The 18,692-nt window shown below is 45.5% G+C and overlaps 1 protein-coding gene and 1 long non-coding RNA gene across 3 annotated transcripts in view; one reads left to right on the top strand and one right to left on the bottom strand.

Annotated features, from left to right (window-relative positions):
- Positions 1–11,886, bottom strand: part of CYFIP2 (cytoplasmic FMR1 interacting protein 2) — a 130,222-nt gene extending 118,336 nt beyond the window's left edge. The window contains exon 1 of one of the 2 annotated variants that reach the window (XM_061189911.1): positions 11,802–11,886. The gene's annotated coding sequence lies outside the window, so the exon portion shown is untranslated. Of the gene's footprint in view, positions 1–11,379; positions 11,424–11,801 lie in introns of those variants that run through there. The other variant, XM_061189912.1, reaches the window with a different exon arrangement.
- A 330-nt stretch (positions 11,887–12,216) lies between these two features.
- Positions 12,217–18,692, top strand: part of LOC133091067 (uncharacterized) — a 70,692-nt gene continuing 64,216 nt past the window's right edge. The window contains exon 1 of the long non-coding RNA XR_009700849.1: positions 12,217–12,896. This is a non-coding gene — a long non-coding RNA (uncharacterized LOC133091067). The remainder of the gene's footprint in view (positions 12,897–18,692) is intronic.

Here is an 18,692-nt window from a genome sequence, read left to right as displayed (position 1 = left end):
TCATTCATGGTCACACGGTCACTACTAGTGACTGAGTTAGGGCAGAAATGGGATATCTTGACTCCCAGTTCTAAGCCCTTTCTTCTAGACTGCACCACTTTTGTACCTTTTTGAAAGGTACCAAGCACTTTATTGTCTTTTTTTTTCCAACTTGGCTGCCTTTTCCTTCCTCTGAAGAGTAAGACTCTGTCAAGCCATAAAGATTAGGTAACTGTCACCTTTGGGTTTCATGAGAGGCCAAGAAATATTTTCCTTGTCTGTAAATCTCTCCACTAAAACAAATAAATAAAAATAAAGTTAAAAAAAATAAATGCATATGTATCTTTATATCTGCAAATAAAAAATATATAAGTAAATACGTAAATAAATATATAAATATAAAAATAAATCTAAGGGAGGCTTAGACTGTCCCCCTCAAAAAAAAAAACATTTGGAGCAGCATTTGACTGAGCAAGGAAAAAATTCCAAAGTACTGCTACTTCCTCTTCCCATACCAGGGCAAATGTTGCTCATTGATAACATCTCTATTTCTCAGTGAGTCCACGGATAGCCTCAGAATCCTTCTTGTGAAATACAAAACTCCAAGTGGCCACTAGCACTCAATCTGAGTTTGCCCACGAAATAAAATATATGTTGCCCCCCGAACCAGAACAGAACGATGCATGCATGTGCAAGCTCCCTGAAGCCAGAGACCATTTCTTACCCATCACTGAAAACCTTGGAGACCTTAGTAGGGTGCCAAGGAAAGATGAGGCACTGAGGAAGTACCGGATGGATGAAAGAACACATGAAAATACCTGAATTCCCCGACAACACGGGAGGAAAGAGATGACTTAGCATGTCTTCATTTCTAGTTTCCCATTCCTTCTCCTTCATTATTAATAACATAGATAATTTAAATCAACACAGAATATGCAGTCATATCCATAAACTGCCTGTACAATTATTTACTTAGTATTTTTTCTAAATAGACTTTTTGTTTCTACTTTATAAATATATTTTAGAAGAAAGCTTTATATCATAATCACTAATAGAGAAGCAGAGGGAAACTACAAAAAATAAAAACAATGAAAACAAACACAGGTCTGAGTGTCATGTGAAAATCATCTCACGTCCACCATTGATATGCTCACTAGAGGTGGTTTAGTGTGGTAGTGAACTAGAGTCCTGACTCTGCCACTACCTGGCTGTGTGGGACCTTGGGAAGATGGCATAATGTTTCTGAACCTCACGTGCCTCATTTTGATATAAAGAATAATAATAGTTCCTACCTCATATGCTTTGAAAACTGAGTTATCCCATGTAAAAAGCTTGGTAGGTAGAAAGTGCGTCATAAATGTTAGTCCCCCCAGCAAAACCTAAATCCAGCAACATATAAAAAGGATTATACACCAAGACCAAGTGAAATTCACCCTGGAATGTAAGACTGGTTTAACAATAACATCCAAAAATCAATGAATGTGATAAGCCATATCAATGCAATAAACGACAAATCCCACAGGATCATCTCAACACATACAGAAAAAGCATTTCACAAAACTCACACTCCTTCATAATAAAAACACTCAACCAACTAGGAACAGAAGGTAACTTTCTCAACCTGATAAAGGGCAGCTACAAAAACAGCTACAGCCAACATCAGACTTAATGATGAAAGACTAAATGCTTTCCCCCAGGATTAGGAAGAAGACGAAGAGGTCCACTCTCTCCATTTCTATTCAGCATTGTGCTGGAGGTTCTAGCCAGGGTATCAGAACAATTAGGAAAGGCAATGAAATAAATGATATCCACATTAGAAAGGAAGAAGTAAAACTATCTCTACTTGAAGATGACATGATCTTGTATGTAGAAAAGCCAAAAAAAATACATTAGAAAACTATTAGAATGAATAAACATGTCCAGCAAAGTTGCAGGATATAAGAATATAAGGAAAATCAATTATATCTCTATTCATTAGCAATGTTCAACATAAAAATGAAATTAGGAAAACAACTCTATATACCATAGCATCAAAAATAATACAATACTTAGGAATAAATACAGCAAAAAGAATTGTAAAATGTATACTCTGAAAACTATAAAACACTGTTGAAAAAATTAAAGACAACCCAAATAAGTGAAAAGATATCCCATTTTCATAGATTGGAAGACTTACACTGTTAAAATGGCAACACTTCCCAAACTGATATAAATCCAACGTAATCCCTATTCAAATCCCAGCTGGCTTCTGTGCAGAAATTGACAAACTGATCCTAAAATTCATATGGAAATTCAAGGGACCCACCTAGAATAGCCAAAACAATCTTGAAAAAGAACAAAATTGGAAGATGCACAGTTCTTGATGTAAAAATTTACTACAAAGCTACAGTAATCAAACAGTGTGGTGCTGGCATAAGGACAGAAATATAGATCAATGGAATGGAATTGAGAATCCAAAGATAACATTTATGGTCAACTGATTTTTTGACAAGGTTGCCAAGACGATTCAATGGGGAAAAAATACTCTTTTCAACAAATGGTTTTGGGATAGCTGGACATCCACATGCAAAAGAATGAAGTTTAACCTCTACCCCAGACCATATAACGAATTAACTCAAAATGGATCAAAGACCTAAATGTAATACCTAAAACTATAAAACTCCTAGGAAAAAAACACAGGAGTAAACACTTGTGACTTTGGAATATGTAATGACACCAAAAGCACAAACAATGAAATAAAAAATAGATAAAACTACACATCATCAAAATTAAATTTAAAACTTTTGTACTTCAAGAGACATCATCAAAAAAGTGAAAAGAGGGAATTCCCTGGCAATCCAGTGGTTAGGACTTAGTGCTTTCACTGCTGGGGCCCAGGTTCGATCCCAGGTTGGGGAGCTAAGATCCCACAAGCTGTGCAGTATGGCCAAAAAAAAAAAAAAAGTGAAAAGACAATCCACAGAATGGGAGAAAATATTTGGAAATCATATATCTGCTAAACATGGAGAAGATATAAAGAACTCTTAAAATTCAATAATAAAAAGACAACCCAATTTTAAAAATAGGCAAAGGATCTGAACAGACTTTTCTCCAAAGAAGATATACAAATGGCCAATAATCACACTAAAAGATGATTATTATTCCTAGTTATTAGGGAAATGCAAATCAAAATCACAATGAGATATTACTTCACATCTATTAAAATGGCTATAATCAAAAAGACAGGTAAGTACAAGTGTTGGTGAAGGTGTGAAATTGGAACCCCCATTCATTGCTGGTAGGAATGTAAAATAGTACAGCCACTTTGATAAACAGTTCGGCAGTTCCTCACGTTTAAAAAAAATTTTTTTTTTTAAATTTTATTTATTTTTGGCTGCATTGGGTCTTCGCTGCTGCGCTCAGGCTTTCTCTAGTTGCAGCGAGTGGGGGCTACTCTTCGTTGCGGTGTGCGGGCTTCTCATTGCAGTAGCTTCTCTTGTTGCGGAGCACGGGCTCTAGGCGCATGGGCTTCAGTAGGTGTGGCACGCAGGCTCAGTAGTTATGGCTCGCGGGCTCTAGAGTGCAGGCTCAGTAGTTACAGCGCGTGGGCTTAGTTGCTCCACGGCATGTGGGATCTTCCTGGACCAGGGATCGAACCCGTGTCCCCGGCACTGGCAAGCGGATTCCTAACCACTGTGCCACCAGGGAAGTCCCTCCTCACGTTTTTAAACACAGAATTACCATAAGACCCAGCAATTCCACTCCTAGGTATATTCGTAAGAAAAATGAAAATATATATTCACAAAAAAACTTGTACATGAATGCTCATAGTAGCATTATTTGTGATAGGCAAAAAGGGGAAACAACTCAAATATCCATCAACTGATGAACAGATGAAAAAAATATGGTATATCCATACCATGAAATATTACTCAGCCACAAAAAGGAATGAATTATGGATACATGCTACAATGTAGATGAACTTGGGAAATAATAAATTAAGTGAAAGAAGCATAACATACCTTTTAAAGGAAATGTCGAAAATAGGCAAATCTATAGAGATATAAGGTAGATTAGTAATTGCCTAGCCTCAGGGTAGAGATTGAGGGAAAGAGGTGGTGTTGCTAAAGGGTATGAGGTTTCTTTCTGGGGTGATGAAAATGTTATGGAAATTAATCGTGATGATGGTTGCACAACTCTGCGAATATACTAAAAGTCACTGAGCTATATGCTTTAAATGGGTGAATTGTACGATATGTGAACTATATCTCAATAAAGCTTTTACCAAAAAATGTTAGTATTTGTATGACCACTTTTGGGGAACTTTGGGTATATGTAACATAAGCGGGAGTGGGGCAAAGAGAGCTGGAGCTGGGGCAGGAGCTTGGGGAGTCTGGGGAGTATGATGCTGTCCCTACACGCAGAGATTGTGCTGAATGAAAAGAACAGGGGAGAAAAAGAGAGCTAGAGACGCAGCCACACTTCCCCAGGGAGCAGCCCCTAGACCGCAGGGTGAGCGGACCACCATGAGGCAGGGCCTGAACCAGGCCCCTCCCCAGCCTGTCTCTGTGGCACTGCCACCTGCCAGCGCCTGGGGTTGCCCCGCCCAGGAGGAGAGACTCCTCAGACATACAAATCTCTGAGGTGGGGTGATGGGCTTTGAGGTTTAGAATGAGGACAAGATGGGTCTCTAGCCTCCTACCTGAGCTCTCTTTTTACTATAAGGACACTGAGGTCGAGACACGAGAGGACTTGGGCAGGGTCCCTTGGCTAGGTCGGGGCTGAGCTGGGCTAACACTGCAACTTCCTGGGAAGACAAGGGGACCTGACACAATAACTGATATGACAGCGCCGTAAAAGAAAAAGAGGAATATTAGAAAGAAGGAAGGGAGGGAGGGAAGGAGGGAGGAAGAATTCTGCAGTAAAACAAAAATCCATGTAAGAAAGGAAATACTACAATCAAAGGACATTACTTGGCTCTCTCGTGGTCATCATTTACACGTCTCAATAAGGGAGATGCTTTAAACATGATTTGGGTTAAAACAGAGCTCTTACTATATTGGGAGATGAGGGCAGGGGAGAGGGGCGGATGGTGTCAGAAAGCGAAATCTTCATCCATCACAGCAGGAAGTGAATAGATGACACATAGAATAGATAAATCAAGAAACAGCAGCATAAGCATATCATTTAGAGATCTGGAGGCAACTACTGGAAGAAATGATAAGTTAAAAGCAGCAGCCTCTGGGGGAGGTGGGCACTGGATGCTTGTTTTTCACTGTGAGTCTTTCAATACTATTTGATTCATTTAAGCGTGTGCGTGTATTGCTTTGATCAAAAATTTAAAATTTACTTTAAAAGACAACAACTCAAGGCTTCCTTGCTGGCAGTCAGACAGCTGGCCCAGTCCACTGCTCTGTCTCAGGCAGTCTTTGCTATGTAAGTCCCTCCCTGTGGGTCTCCTAGGCCCAGAGGCCCCGTCACCTGCAGCCTCTCTCCACACAGGGGACCTGAGGTCACAGCAGAGAAGTCCAAGTCAGCCTCGACTTGGGTCTCTGGAGAAGGCCTACCCTCCTCTTTGTTTACAGCAAAGAAAAAGATCCTGGCAGGGCTAAAGGGCTTGCCACTCCATTTGCCGTTTCACTCAGCTGCTTCCTGTGTTGCCAGGGTTGAGGAGGCCTTTCCGTTGACAACCCAACCCGGCAGATCCCACCCTCTTGGGAGGGGAGGTCATGCCACAGAAGGCAGCGTGTTGATTTGCTCCCACTGGGGCCTGTGACAGGGCACCACAGGAGGGGCACCAACGTGACTTGTGTCTGGGGAGAGGAGCTGCCATTCAGAGGCACCTGCTAAAACTCAGAAAGGGAAGCCATTGCATCTGCTGTGGAAACAAAGAGCGAGACTTCAGTTCGACCACCGGCTCGGGGCATGCAAACCTCAGCTTCATGGATGTGAAGTTGCAACTCGAATGTGGCTCAGCCTGAAGACTGACATAGGCCCCCAAACCACACTTTCCCTCACTCTAAAAGGGCAATTTCTCTGTCTGTAAAATATGAAGGCTGGTCTAGTAGTGCTTCTCAACCATGATGGCAAAACCTCTGTTGCGAAGGTTACTGCGGCGACTTGTCTCAGTAACAGTTTGACTAGTGAGGTTTGCAAACAAGGTGCTTTTTATTATGTGTGAGGGAGGGTTCAAAGTCCTCCCATGGTATCATTGTTTGCATGTTCATCTCTTTTCTTGAGTGGGAGAAAATGGGGTAGAGCTGGGGAGGGGAATGGCTGCTGGGTGTGATGTACTGAGTATGTTGATACTGTCCATCAAATGTACTTAGGAAAAAACAAAAGCAAACCCAAAAACAACTAGTTAGGAATCACTGAACTTGAACCTCTCTCAGGGTCATTCCAACTCAAAAGCAAATGACTGTGACTATAAATGAGACACTCCATCCAAAGGACGTCCTTCAAGACTATGCTTCCCAACACGGCCTGTCCACTGTGGCAAGAGTACTTACGGTGCCATAAACCTGCCCACGGACATTCTTGCCTTGTGCCTTTGCTCAAACTCTCTCCACTCCCTAGTGGACTGTCCTCTCCCCTTCTCACATCCTACCTTTGACCACTGTCAAGGCCCAATTCAAGACAGGCCCCCTCCATGAAGGTCTGACCAGCTGAACTCCACCACAACCTTCATTTCTTGGATTCCCATAGCACTCACAGTCTGGAGTCCACAATTTCCTATTGCGTTATAAACTGCTTTATATTTTACTAATTCTTTGCACCACCAAAAATGACAAGGATAACTGTCATCTTTTGGGGGGTCTGACCCATAGCAACTAGCACAGAGCTGGGCACATGCTAGGCATTACTTGCTTAATTAACACTTCATGAACTATTTGTTGAATACAAGAGCCAATGGCCAAAATTCGTGTCTTCTGATTTAAAAAAAAAAAAAAAAAATTTAAAACATCATGGTCCCGTAAGGTACCATATCTAAGTCAGCCTTATTACTATAAGAATCTGAAGAGATATATTTAGAAAATTCTTCTGTCATACAGTTTCCACCTCAAAAAATAAAAAGCAGAACTTCATTTCTCTTTCTCATATGAAGGTATAGCATACTTGGAGGTTGATGGCTGACCCTGAGTTTTGAATTCTTGTCTCACCATTCATACCTTGCCTGAATCGGTCTTAAGCCATCACAATTTAAAAGCACAAATAGAAAATCATTCTCAGGTGTCCCTTCACTTAACACTGAGTTACTGAGTGTCTTCTATGAGGGTCAGCCCTGCAGATTCTCTTTGATCTCAGCTGGGCCTTCAGTAAAGTTAGACAATGCTCTCATTCATCCCCATTTGATTTCTTAGTCCACCCACAAAGGCAGCTGTTCCAAATCTCCGGACATCTCCCGCACTTTCCTAACCAGTCCACCACCTTTAACTTCTGCAGAGGACTTCATCTCCTGCCTTATTTAGAAAACAGAGACCACACACCATGGACACACTAAACGTCTCTCTGCTCCACGAAGAGATGAACGTCTGAGAACCACTGCTCTACGATGGCCTAATGATGATGCAAACACAAAATCAAAAGACCTATTGATAAGTCATCGTTGGGTCTTTATCGGGCAGCTCTCCATGTCATGTTTACTTTCCTCTCTGCTTGTACTGTTCCTGAGTTGCTGCAAGTCTATCAAAATGCCACTCAGTCAGAATGATCCCTGCAAGAAATTCTGCCTGAACCCAACCTCTGCCTTCTCAAAACAATTTCTTTCACGAATTTGCACCCAATTTGTTTTTGCCTCTGTTGCCAGGGTCCAAGAAGTATGACTTGAATGGTGGTCCTTTGAGGCACATCACACACAGTGCTTAGCATAGTGGCCATGGCTAGGCAGCCAGTACCCAACATCTTTGCATCCTGGGAGGCGTCCCACACGCACTGACCGAATTCTGAAGTGTCTTTGTACAGACAAGACCATCCAGGGCCCTTGACGGAGTCTGTGAATCACAAAATGCCTTTCAGTTTCCCTTTCAGTTGGCTCAGTGGTGCAGAGAGACCACAGATTTGTCTTCTTAAGTTGACACACAATATATAATTAATAAATTGTTCCTTTAGGAATGGAGGGCAGCCATCCAAAGGAGCCACACATTCAGGAACCTCCTTCTCTCCTCTGTTTCCAGGGCCTTTTCTTCTCAGCCTGAGGTTTACAAACATTATCTCATCTGCAGGCTCCTGTGGCCAACAGGTAGGTAACAAGCTGGGCAGGCTGCTTTCGGTTCCCCAATTTTCAAAGTCAGAGAGGTAGTGCCTGATTTAAAGGCACACAGCAAGTCAGGGATAAATCTTGTGTCCAAAGACCACGGTACTGCTTCGTCCGCTGGCGGAAGCGAAGCATGCCTTCAACATTTTTGGTTGGGTTGCAAAATGCTGAATGTACACAGAGGAAGAGGTCCTTCCTGATCTGTGTTGAAATGTGAGAACTACCTCTGGGCTTCCACTGGGCATATTCCCTCCCCCTTCTCTCTTCCTACTCCAGCTATACCCACCTTCAGTGTGCTACTCAGGAGCACTTCCCAGCTGAAGCCCTTGCTGACACCACATCTTATCACACTTTCTTTGGCTACCTTCTGCAGGTCAACCTGGGGCTGGGTTCCTTGGTCACAGAGACCAACTCCCCTGGGAAAAGCAAAGTCCAGGAAGGCTTGGAGGTAGAACAGTTGGTAAGAACTCGGGGTTGACGACACCTCCTCCCCCAAACTGGGACTCCTCTTAGCAGGTCAAGGAACTCCTATCCCTCCTCATCCCCAGCAATGAAGACTTACACCAGCCAACTCACAGGTGTGCTGTTCTTGGACATGGCCACCAGCAATGAGGTGTCTGCTGAGTGACCAGGGTGGAACCTTCACTGTGGGAGGCCTTCTAAGGCCACGGAATCCTTTAGCAGAGTCAACAATGACAACAACAAAAGATCTGTCTTCTTAAATTGACACACAATATATAATGTGGCATGAGCCACATTCTTAATGATCATGTAATTAATACATTATAACGATAAACATATAAATATAATAGTACTTACTATGTGCTAGACACTCTACATAGCATTTGCATGCATCCCTTGTTTACTAGAGCATCCAATTAAGTACCAGCTCCTTCCCCACCACAGCTGGCACACCGTGTCACTGCCCGAGGTGACAGTATGCTCTACCCTCTTGCCCCACCTCCACTACTAATGCAGGGTCCATCCTCTGGACCCTAGGCTTAGCTTTGCTCCTCAGAACAATAAGACCAAAGGCCTTTTACAAAGGCTCCAATGAGGTGACTGATGCCTGGTTTCGTCAACTACAAGTGAATAATTAATACTCGCCAGTAAAGAAATAGACTCATTGTTACAGTGGCCACATGGAGGCTATAAAAGGCCATTTTGTGCAGCTCTTGGTGGAACCCTGGGGCCAACAGCGGCCAAAAGAAACCTCTTTGAGAGTGTAGGCTGATCCTCAAACATGGAGACTGGAGCTCGGCACTGTTTTCCAGGAGTGCTGCTCCCAATGTCAATTAGCTTGTTGCCTATTCATCACCTAATTCGGCTTGCTGGTCAATGACAGCAGCGGAGGCCCACTGAATGTCCGAGAGGGCATGATATATCAGAGGGGACACATACTGTTCCCCCGAGACCCTTTTCCAGTTTTTAAATTCTTGCCTACTGTCTTCTCTGGGCCAGTCTCTGATAGGATTGGAGTAAAACTCTCCGATCCTGGTGGATTTTACACCCTACTATTGGCCTAATGCCTAAAATGAGTTTTTCCTTTTCCATTACCAGCAGGGACTGAATAAGGCAGACTTGGGTGCCTACAGAACCAGTCAGAACTGGCCAGGAAATATAATAAAGCAGCTTAGTGAGCAGAGCGCTAATGCCCCCAGCCAGAGGCTCAGCCTGCAGAACTAGCCAGAGGCACTGGCTTTGTGAGCAATAACACGCTCTCCTTGTGGCCTCGGAGCTGCCCTGGCAGATGGTAGCCAGTGCCAACAAGTAACTCTCTATAGGAAAGTTTCACCTCCTCCAAGTGTACACTGGGTGCTCCACAATACCCTCTAGTGACAGTAACCCCTGACCAGTTACACACACACACATACACACACACACACACACACACTACTCCTATGGTATTTTTGCCCTTAGGGCCAAAGCTGCCCCTGCAGCAAGCAAACACAGCCTACAGCTGCTAAATGTTGTCATTTCATCAAGTTGTTCCCCCAAATTGCTACCCAGTTCCCCACTCCCACTTCCAGCCCACTGCCTGAAATTCCACCATTAGAGATACCAAATATTATTTACTTAAAGCGTTGTTTCCCATTAAAATGCCTCTAAGCCTCTGTTTCCTTTCTGGTCAGATGACTTCTAAAACACCTCCTGCATCTAATGGGAAATTCTTGTGTATTTAGCTCTTGAGGATAAATGTGTTCACTGGCTCCTTTCTTGAAAACAATTTTTGACACAGGAGAATGGGTGGGGGGATGGTGGAGCACAGGACAGTGTATGGAACTGCAGGTGGGCACTCTCAGGGAGGGTCACAGAGGAGGAAGGTCTGATGGTGGAGAAAACAACCTTCAAGGCCTTCACCATCCTGCCAGGGATGTGAACCTAGATTTTTGCCCTCCAACATCTGTGATCTCATGGTTGCCAGCATGGCTTGCAACAGGGCCTGTGCCCCAAAGTAACGTAAGACACCCCCTGTCCTAAAGGGGGCACAGGCAGGAGGTGCCCGGGAGCCGGCAAGAAAAGATACTTGTCCCCTTCTTGGCCTGGCTGTAAGAGCCCATCAGCCCTTGGTGAGTCTTTCTGCTGTGCTGGGGAAACTAGGCAAGCAGAGGTCAAATTCCCTGGGCTGGGGAGGGCACCTGGGCAGTCCCAGCGTCCTTCTCTGCAGGGTTCTCAATACAACCACACTCCTCTCGGACCATGCTTCCCGCCGCCGTCCCCACTGCCACACGCAGAGCACGCCCTTCTCTTCCTTTTCAGACGGGTGTATACCCATGGAGGGGGAGGGCTGCCCTGAAAAGCAGAAGCCTACTACAGACAGGTAGGCATCTTCCCGATTGTTCAGAGCTCATGAAAACCCAACCTTTTCCCCAGGAGTCAGCCCACTCACCTCCTTTCCCCTACCTCCTCCCCCGCCCCCAGACAGCCGGGAGGGAGAGCGATGCTAGGCCCGAAGGCTTCAAAGCGGGTCAGGCGTGCCTCCTCTCTCATTAAAGCCCCCACCCCCAAACACCGCCTCTTCGCCCCTCACCCCACCCATCTCACGTTCACTGAAGGGCTCTGTGTGCCCGAGGCCGCTGCCAGGCGGGCCCAGGCGGTTCTCGCTGGCCCTGCGGGAGGTGATGGTGGCCGGGGCGGCAGAGGCGGCGGCCGGCGCTCTGCAGTACCTGGGCGCGGAGAGACCGCCGCCGCCGCCGCCGCCGGGCTCGCGGCTGCTGCAGGTGTCTCCGATGCTCGGGATGAGCGCCGCTTCCTCCGCGGCCGGCGGCTCCGGCCCAGGCCGCGCACCTGCTGCTGCTGCCACAGCCGCCGCGCCCCAGCCCCGCCGTGCGTCGGCGCCTCCCGCAGGGTGTACGCGCCGCGGGGCCCAGGGTGGGCCGGAGGGGGCAGGGAGCTGTTCCGGGCCGGAGGCCCAGCCTCCGGGGGCTTCGGGGGCCCCCAGGCCGCGCTAGCCCAGCCGCCGTGCTGAGCACACCCCCGGGGCTGGAAGAAGAGGTGCCGGACCCTCGCGCATTCTTACGGCCGCGTCGCCATCCCCAACAGCATCCCAGTCCCCACGCCGGCCCCAAGGCCTGCCAGCACCGCTTACCTGGGTCTGCGGCAGGTCTAGGGGAGCGGCCCGAGCCTACTGCGGTGGCCCGCGCCGGGGCGCAGGATGCTCTGCCCGGCTCCGCTCCGCTGCAGCCGCGCTGGGCCCCGCCCCCGGCCCCGCCCCTCCAACCGCCGCGGCTCCTCCTCCGCCCCGGGTATCCCGCCCCTTCGCCGCTGCGGCTGTCACACAAAGAGCAGGAAATGGCTGCGGCCAGGGGCTCTGGGCGCGCCCCTCTGCGCGGCCGTCGCCTCCCGGACCTGCAACCCGGGCTCCCGCCCCGGGAGAGCCAGCCGCGCCGCTTAGGGAGAACTTGTCCCCAGGACCCCCCAGGCCTGGGAACCACACCTGCAGCAGTAGGAGGACTGAAGATTTGGGCTCCTTTCGGACCTCACTGATCTCACATTATTTCCAAGTGCTCATTTGTCTCCCTGATATTTATCGAGCACCTATTTTGTTCCAAGCACCGTGCCAGGAGCTGAGTAGGCACTGGTGTACAAAAGACAGGCCCCGGCACTTTTGGAGCTTATCATCTATTAGGAGAGACGGGGAATAAATGTACGTAGCAAATGTCCAGTTCCAACTGAGAGACGTTCTGTGAAGAAGAAGAACAGGGTGAAGTGATAGAAAATAAACCTGAGGGTTGGGGAGAGGGGGCTTCCACCAATGGAGTCTGATCCCAAATGCTGTTCCTCTGTTCAAAATTACCTTCTCACCCTCCCTTTCACTTCCCTGGGGGCAAATCTCTGAAGCTGCCCTCTTTGAAGCAGGGATCTCCCTCAGCTTCCTTCAGGAAGAATTAATTGCCTCATGGACAAAAAGGCAAATACATGGTGACGGGAAGTATTTACTGGCAAAGCCCGGGAAAAAACTGAGAGGACAGGCACCTTTCTCTTCAAGACTTATCTGCTCTAAGTCTCCAAAGAAACGGTTCTCATGGAGATGCAGCCTGGTGAGCCCTCAAACCAGGTGAAAGTCAGGCAGCACCGAATTCCAACCTTGGGACCCCTGAGCAAGTCACTTCACCACTCTGTTCCTGAGGTGCCACCTTATCTACAATGTGGGGAATAAGAGTTGCCTTTCCTACTTCACAAGGTAAATAATTTGAAAGCATTTGAAACTTTTTAAAGTTAAGGGGTAAAGTCTTGCTACAGGGGAACCTTTCTGAAATATTTCCAAAGGGTGTACAAATTTCTAGTTAATCACTCAGCTCTTCCTATCAGGGGCTATTTATAGAGGAGCCACATTACTCAACACTCAGCAAAGAACTTGTGGAAGTCTTTGCCCTCCCTGATCTCCCATCGTTTCCCTAGCACTCAGGATTCATGATCCTTTGTGGTTTGATGTTACATCACTCATACTAATTTAAATTGCTATTTCAGAAAGGATGACTTATATATATATATACATTCTGTCCCTGGTGCCATGTGAGAAAGCTGTGGGTGTGTTTGTGGAGGATGGCTTTAAAAACAGAAGTGAGGTTTCTTTCTTTTTTTTAATTTTTAATTTTCTGCTGTGATCCTTGGGATTTTGGGTGTCAGTGATTACAAATATCTAACAATGAGAGATTGGATTTTCATTCTATATGGCGTATTATTTTAGATGCTGTAGATTTCTGGAAGACATATTTCTCCCTGTGGTTCCTTCCTTGTCTTTTCACCTTGCAGGAACACATTGCTTAAAAACGAAAAAGACGATTATGTATATGTTTGGTTAGATCTTGGGCAAAAATAATTCCCTGGCCCCTGAATTCTATTTGCTTGTAAGGGGAAGCAATATGGTTTTGTTGAAACCACTGTTTTGGAAATCCAGAGGCTTGCCTTTCGGTCCTGGTTTTGCAACTAAGTGATCTTAGATAAGTTACTTCACCTATGTTTCCCCATCTGTACAGTGAAGTAGGTTGGATATACTCCAAGGTCCCCCTGCATGTGGAAGACTGCATGAGTTAAAACAAAGGACATGCCCCTGCCATGCTTAAAGCATTCACTAGCTCCTCACTTCTCACAGGATGGAGCCAAACCTCCTTACCGTGGCCTACAAGTGTCTCCATGATCTGGAGTTTACCTGTCCAGTCTCTTCTGCTGTGAACAAGCTCACTGTGCTTCAGCTAAGAGGAATCTTTTAGTTCCCCAAACTTGCTGTGTTCTCTCTTGCATTTGACCTTTGCACAAGCTAGGCTTTTTTGCTTGGAATGATCTCTCCTCCTTTCCCTACCCTTTCCACACTTTTCCCCCACAATGGTGCCTACCTTCTAGTCATCCTTCTGGTATCCACTCAGCTGTTGCTTCCTCCATGACCCCTCCACGTTTGGGTTGGGTTAGGGTCAGCCATCCATGCTCCCATAACTCCCTGGACTTCCTCTACCTTACCACTTGTTGTGCTGTGTTGTAATTTTGGCATACTTGCCTGCATACCACCATATGAACATAAAATCTAACAGAGCAGAGATGTGTCTTGCTCTCCATTGCATCCTCAGTGCCTAGTACCTAACAGGCGTTCTATTATGTAAAATAATAGAGATAATAGTAAAAGTGGGTTGAATGAATAATCGAAAGCGAAAGCTTACACGTTGCCATTGAAATTTGGAGCCATCTGTCTACTGCCTTCAGATATCCTTCCCATCCAACCCCAGGCTGCACCATCAGCAATGAGAGGACCACAGGTATAAGGTGAGAATTGCTTCGCCACTTGCATAGTTGTGGGCCACGCACTGCAGTTCTCTGTGTGGCAACATTGCCTTGTTTTCAGAAAAGCCCCAAGTCAGGACATCTACATCTCCTTTTAAAATCCATCGGCAGACCCTGTTTCATAGAAACCAATAGTGGTGCATCTGAAATGGGCATAAGAACTGGTTCTGGAGAGAGAAAACATAAATATTAATATTAATAATAATGGCTAACATTTACCAAGTGCATTATCTCATTTAATATTTAAAATTATCCTATGAGGAAACTATAACTGTTAGTCCCATTTTATAATTGAGGAAACTAAGGCAGGTTAAATAACTTGCTCAAGGTAGTGAAACCAAAACTTATGCTTTTAACTTTTAACCAAAATTATATATAACCTCATTTCCCCCCTCCCAAACAGAATCCATGTTTTCATTACTGTGTCACCTTATTCTAAAACCACATTTAATGCAAGTTATAGAGACACATTGTATTAAAATGTTTTTAAATCAGTAATAATTTTTTTTTTAAAGGAAAAGGGATATGAGATGGAGAAAATGTGAATGATACAAAAACTATCTCCATGTGCTTTGGGTTTGCTACAGTAGGCTCACACATTTGGTTTGTGTAGTTAAACATTCGTGTAGTTAGCAGGAAAAGAGAAACTTGATGGTCAGTTACAATTTACATTGTCCATTAGATAAAACCTGACCACTTGCTCAAAACTGCCTCATTTTACAGATGAAAGAACTGGGGCCCAGAGAGGGGAAGGGTTGCCCAAGGCTGGCTGGACCCAGACCCAGGTCTTTCCATAGGAAACTAGGTTGCCTATTTCCTTCTTTGAAAATTTGTTAAAGCAGATATTCTACACTAACATTTATTGGATGTTTATTTGGGATTAGTCTCTGTGCCAAGTACTGTGTATGGATGGGCAAATTTTATCCTCACAAAATCCTCAGAAGTAGCTCTGTTTTTTTATAGATGAAATATTGGGGGCTTTTTTGCTATTGAAACATTGCAGCTCTGTCCTGGGTCATTTGGAAATGCATTCCCTCTCTTCTCTGATGTTTTTTTCTCACTTTGCTCACTTCTGTGACTTCTAGAGAACTGGCCTCCTCTGAAGGTCAGACATTTTACATAGAACTTGACAGCAAAGGACCTTTCATCTTTATTTAAACAAATACTATTTACCATAATTTTGGATGAGAACGGATAAGGAGAGTTTGAACATATTCCAAACCAGATTTGGAATGCAACAACATAGCCGAGGTACAATGAGGTTGGTGCTGCTGTGTTCTCAGAGGCTGGCATAGTGGCCCTATAATCCACCCCATAGAATGGTTGGGAGCATGGAATTTGGGAACAGACAGGTTTAGCATCAAGCCCGAATTCTGCCTGTTACTAATTATGGAACCATGAATGGTTTTCCTAAGTTACTGAGCACCGTACTCCTCATCTACAAAATTGAGATGATCATAACTGTTTCTATCCCTTGGGTTCTTGGAAGATTAAATGAAACAATCAATGTAACACAGTAAGAAGAGCCATCACATATACTCAAAAATGGGAGCTTTGGGAGACATTCGAGATGGCGGAGGAGTAAGACATGGAGATCACCTTCCTCCCCACAAATACATCAGAGATACATCTACATGTGGAACTGCTCCTACAGAACACCTACTGAACGCTGGCAGAAGACCTCAGACTTCCCAAAAGGCAAGAAACTCCCCACGTACCTGGGTAGGGCATAAGGAAAAAGAAAAAACAGAGACAAAAGAATGGGGACAGGACCTGCACCTCTGGCACTAGGAAGCCCCTTCACTGGAGGAGACGGTGAGGAGGTGGGGGGAAGCTTCAGAGCCACGGAGGAGAGCGCAGCAACAGGGGTGCAGAGGGCAAAGCGGAGAGATGCCCACACAGAGGATCGGTGCTGACCAGCACTCACCAGCCCGAGAGGCTTGTCTGCTCACCCGCCGGGGCGGGCGGGGGCCGGGAGCTGAGGCTCGGGCTTCGGAGTTCAGACCCCAGGGAGAGGAGTGGGATTGGCTGCGTGAACACAGCCTGAAGGGGGCTAGTGCGCCACAGCTAGCCAGGAGGGAGTCCGGGAAGAAGTCTGGAGCTGCCAAAGAGGCAAGAGACCATTGTTTCGGGGTGCGCGAGGAGGGGGGATTCAGAGCACCACCTAAACGAGCTCCAGAGACTGGCGTGAGCTGTGGCTATCAGCGCGGACACGAGACAGGCATGAGACGCTAAGGCTGCTGCTGCAGCCACCAAGAAGCCTGTGTGCAAGCACAGGTCACTATCCACACCTCCACTCCTGGGAGCCTGTGCAGCCCGCCACTGCCAGGGTCCCATGATCCAGGGAAAACTTCCCCGGGAGAACACACAGTGCGCCTCAGGCTGTTACAACGTCACACTGGCCTCTGCTTCTGCAGGGTCGCCCCGCATTCTGTACTCCTCCCTCCCCGGGCCTGAGTGAGCCAGAGCCCCCTAATCAGCTGCTCCTTTAACCCCGTCCTGTCTGAGCGAAGAACAGATGCCCTTAGGCGACCTACACGCAGAGGCGGGGCCAAATCCAAAGCTGAACCCCAGGAGCTGTGCGAACAAAGAAGAGAAAGGGAAATCTCTCCCAGCAGCCTCAGGAGCAGCGGATTAAATCTCCACAATCAACTTGATGTACCTGCATCTGTGGAATACCTGAATAGACAACGAACCATCCCAAAACTAAGGCGGTGGACTTTGGGAGCAACTGTAGACTTGGGGTTTGCTTTCTGCATCTAATTTGTTTCTGGTTTTATGTTTATCTTAGTTTAGTATTTAGAGTTTAGTATCACTGGTAGATTTGTTTACTGATTTGGTTGCTCTCTTCCTTTATATAGATAGATAGATAGATAGATAGATTTTTTTCCTTTTACTCTTTTTGTGAGGGTGTATGTATATGCTTCTTTGTGTGATTTTGTCTGTATAGCTTTGCTTTTACCATTTCTCCTAGGGTTCTGTCTGTCCTTTTTTTTTTTTAGTATAGTTTTTAGCACTTGTTATCATTGATGGATTAGTTTTTTGGTTTGGTTGCTCTCTTCTTTCTTTCTTTTTTTTTTACTTTTTACTTTTTTAAATTTTTAATAATTTTCTTTTATTTTTTATTTTAATAACTTTATTTCTTTTTATTTTATTTTTTTCTTTCTTTCTTTCTCTTTTTCTCCCTTTTCTTCTGAGCCGTGTGGCTGACAGGGTCTTGGTGCTCTGGCCGGGTGTCAGGCCTGTGCCTCTGAGGTGGGAGAGCCGAGTTCAGGACATTGGTCCACCAGAGACCTCCCAGCTCCACGTAATGTCAAACAGCGAAAGCTCTCCCAGAGATCTCCATCTCAATGCTAAGACCCAGCTCCACTCAACAACCAGCAAGATACAGTGCTGGACACCCTATGCCAAACAACTAGCAAGACAGGAGCACGACCCCACCCATTAGCAGAGAGGCTACCTAAAATCATAATGAGGTCACAGACACCCCAAAAAAAATCACTGGATGCGGTCCTGCCCACCAGAAAGACAAGATCCAGCCTCATCCACCAGAACACAGGCACTATTCCCCTCCACCAGGAAGCCTACACTACCCACTGAACCAACCTTAGCCACTGGGGGCAGACACCAAAAAAAATGGGAAAAACAAACCTGCAGCCTGTGAAAAGTCACCCCAAACACAGTAAGTTAAGCAAAATGAGAAGACAGAGAAACAGACAGCAGATGAAAGAGCAAGGTAAAAACCCACCAGACCAAACAAATGAAGAGGTAATAGGCAGTCTACCTGAAAAAGAATTCAGAGTAATGATAGTAAAGATGATCCAAAATCTGGGAAACAGAATGGAGAAAATACAAGAAACGTTTAACAAGGACCTAGAAGAACTAAAGAGCAAACAAACAATGATGAACAACACAATAAATGAAATTAAAAATTCTCTAGAAGGAATCAATAGCAGAATGACTGAGGCAGAAGAACAGATAAGTGACCCGGAAGATAAAATAGTGGAAATAACTACTGCAGAGCAGAAGAAAGAAAAAAGAATGGAAAGAATTGAGGACAGTCTTAGAGACCTCTGGGACAACATTAAATGCACCAATCTTCAAATGATAGAGGTCCCAGAAGAAGAAGAGAAAAAGAAAGGGACTGAGAAAATATTTGAAGAGATTACAGTTGAAAACTTCCCTGATATGGGAAAAGAAATAG

Source organism: Eubalaena glacialis, chromosome 4 (genome assembly GCF_028564815.1).
Source record: "Eubalaena glacialis isolate mEubGla1 chromosome 4, mEubGla1.1.hap2.+ XY, whole genome shotgun sequence".
NCBI classification, from domain to species: Eukaryota; Metazoa; Chordata; class Mammalia; order Artiodactyla; family Balaenidae; genus Eubalaena; species Eubalaena glacialis.
This window is presented reverse-complemented; position numbering and strand designations above follow the sequence as displayed.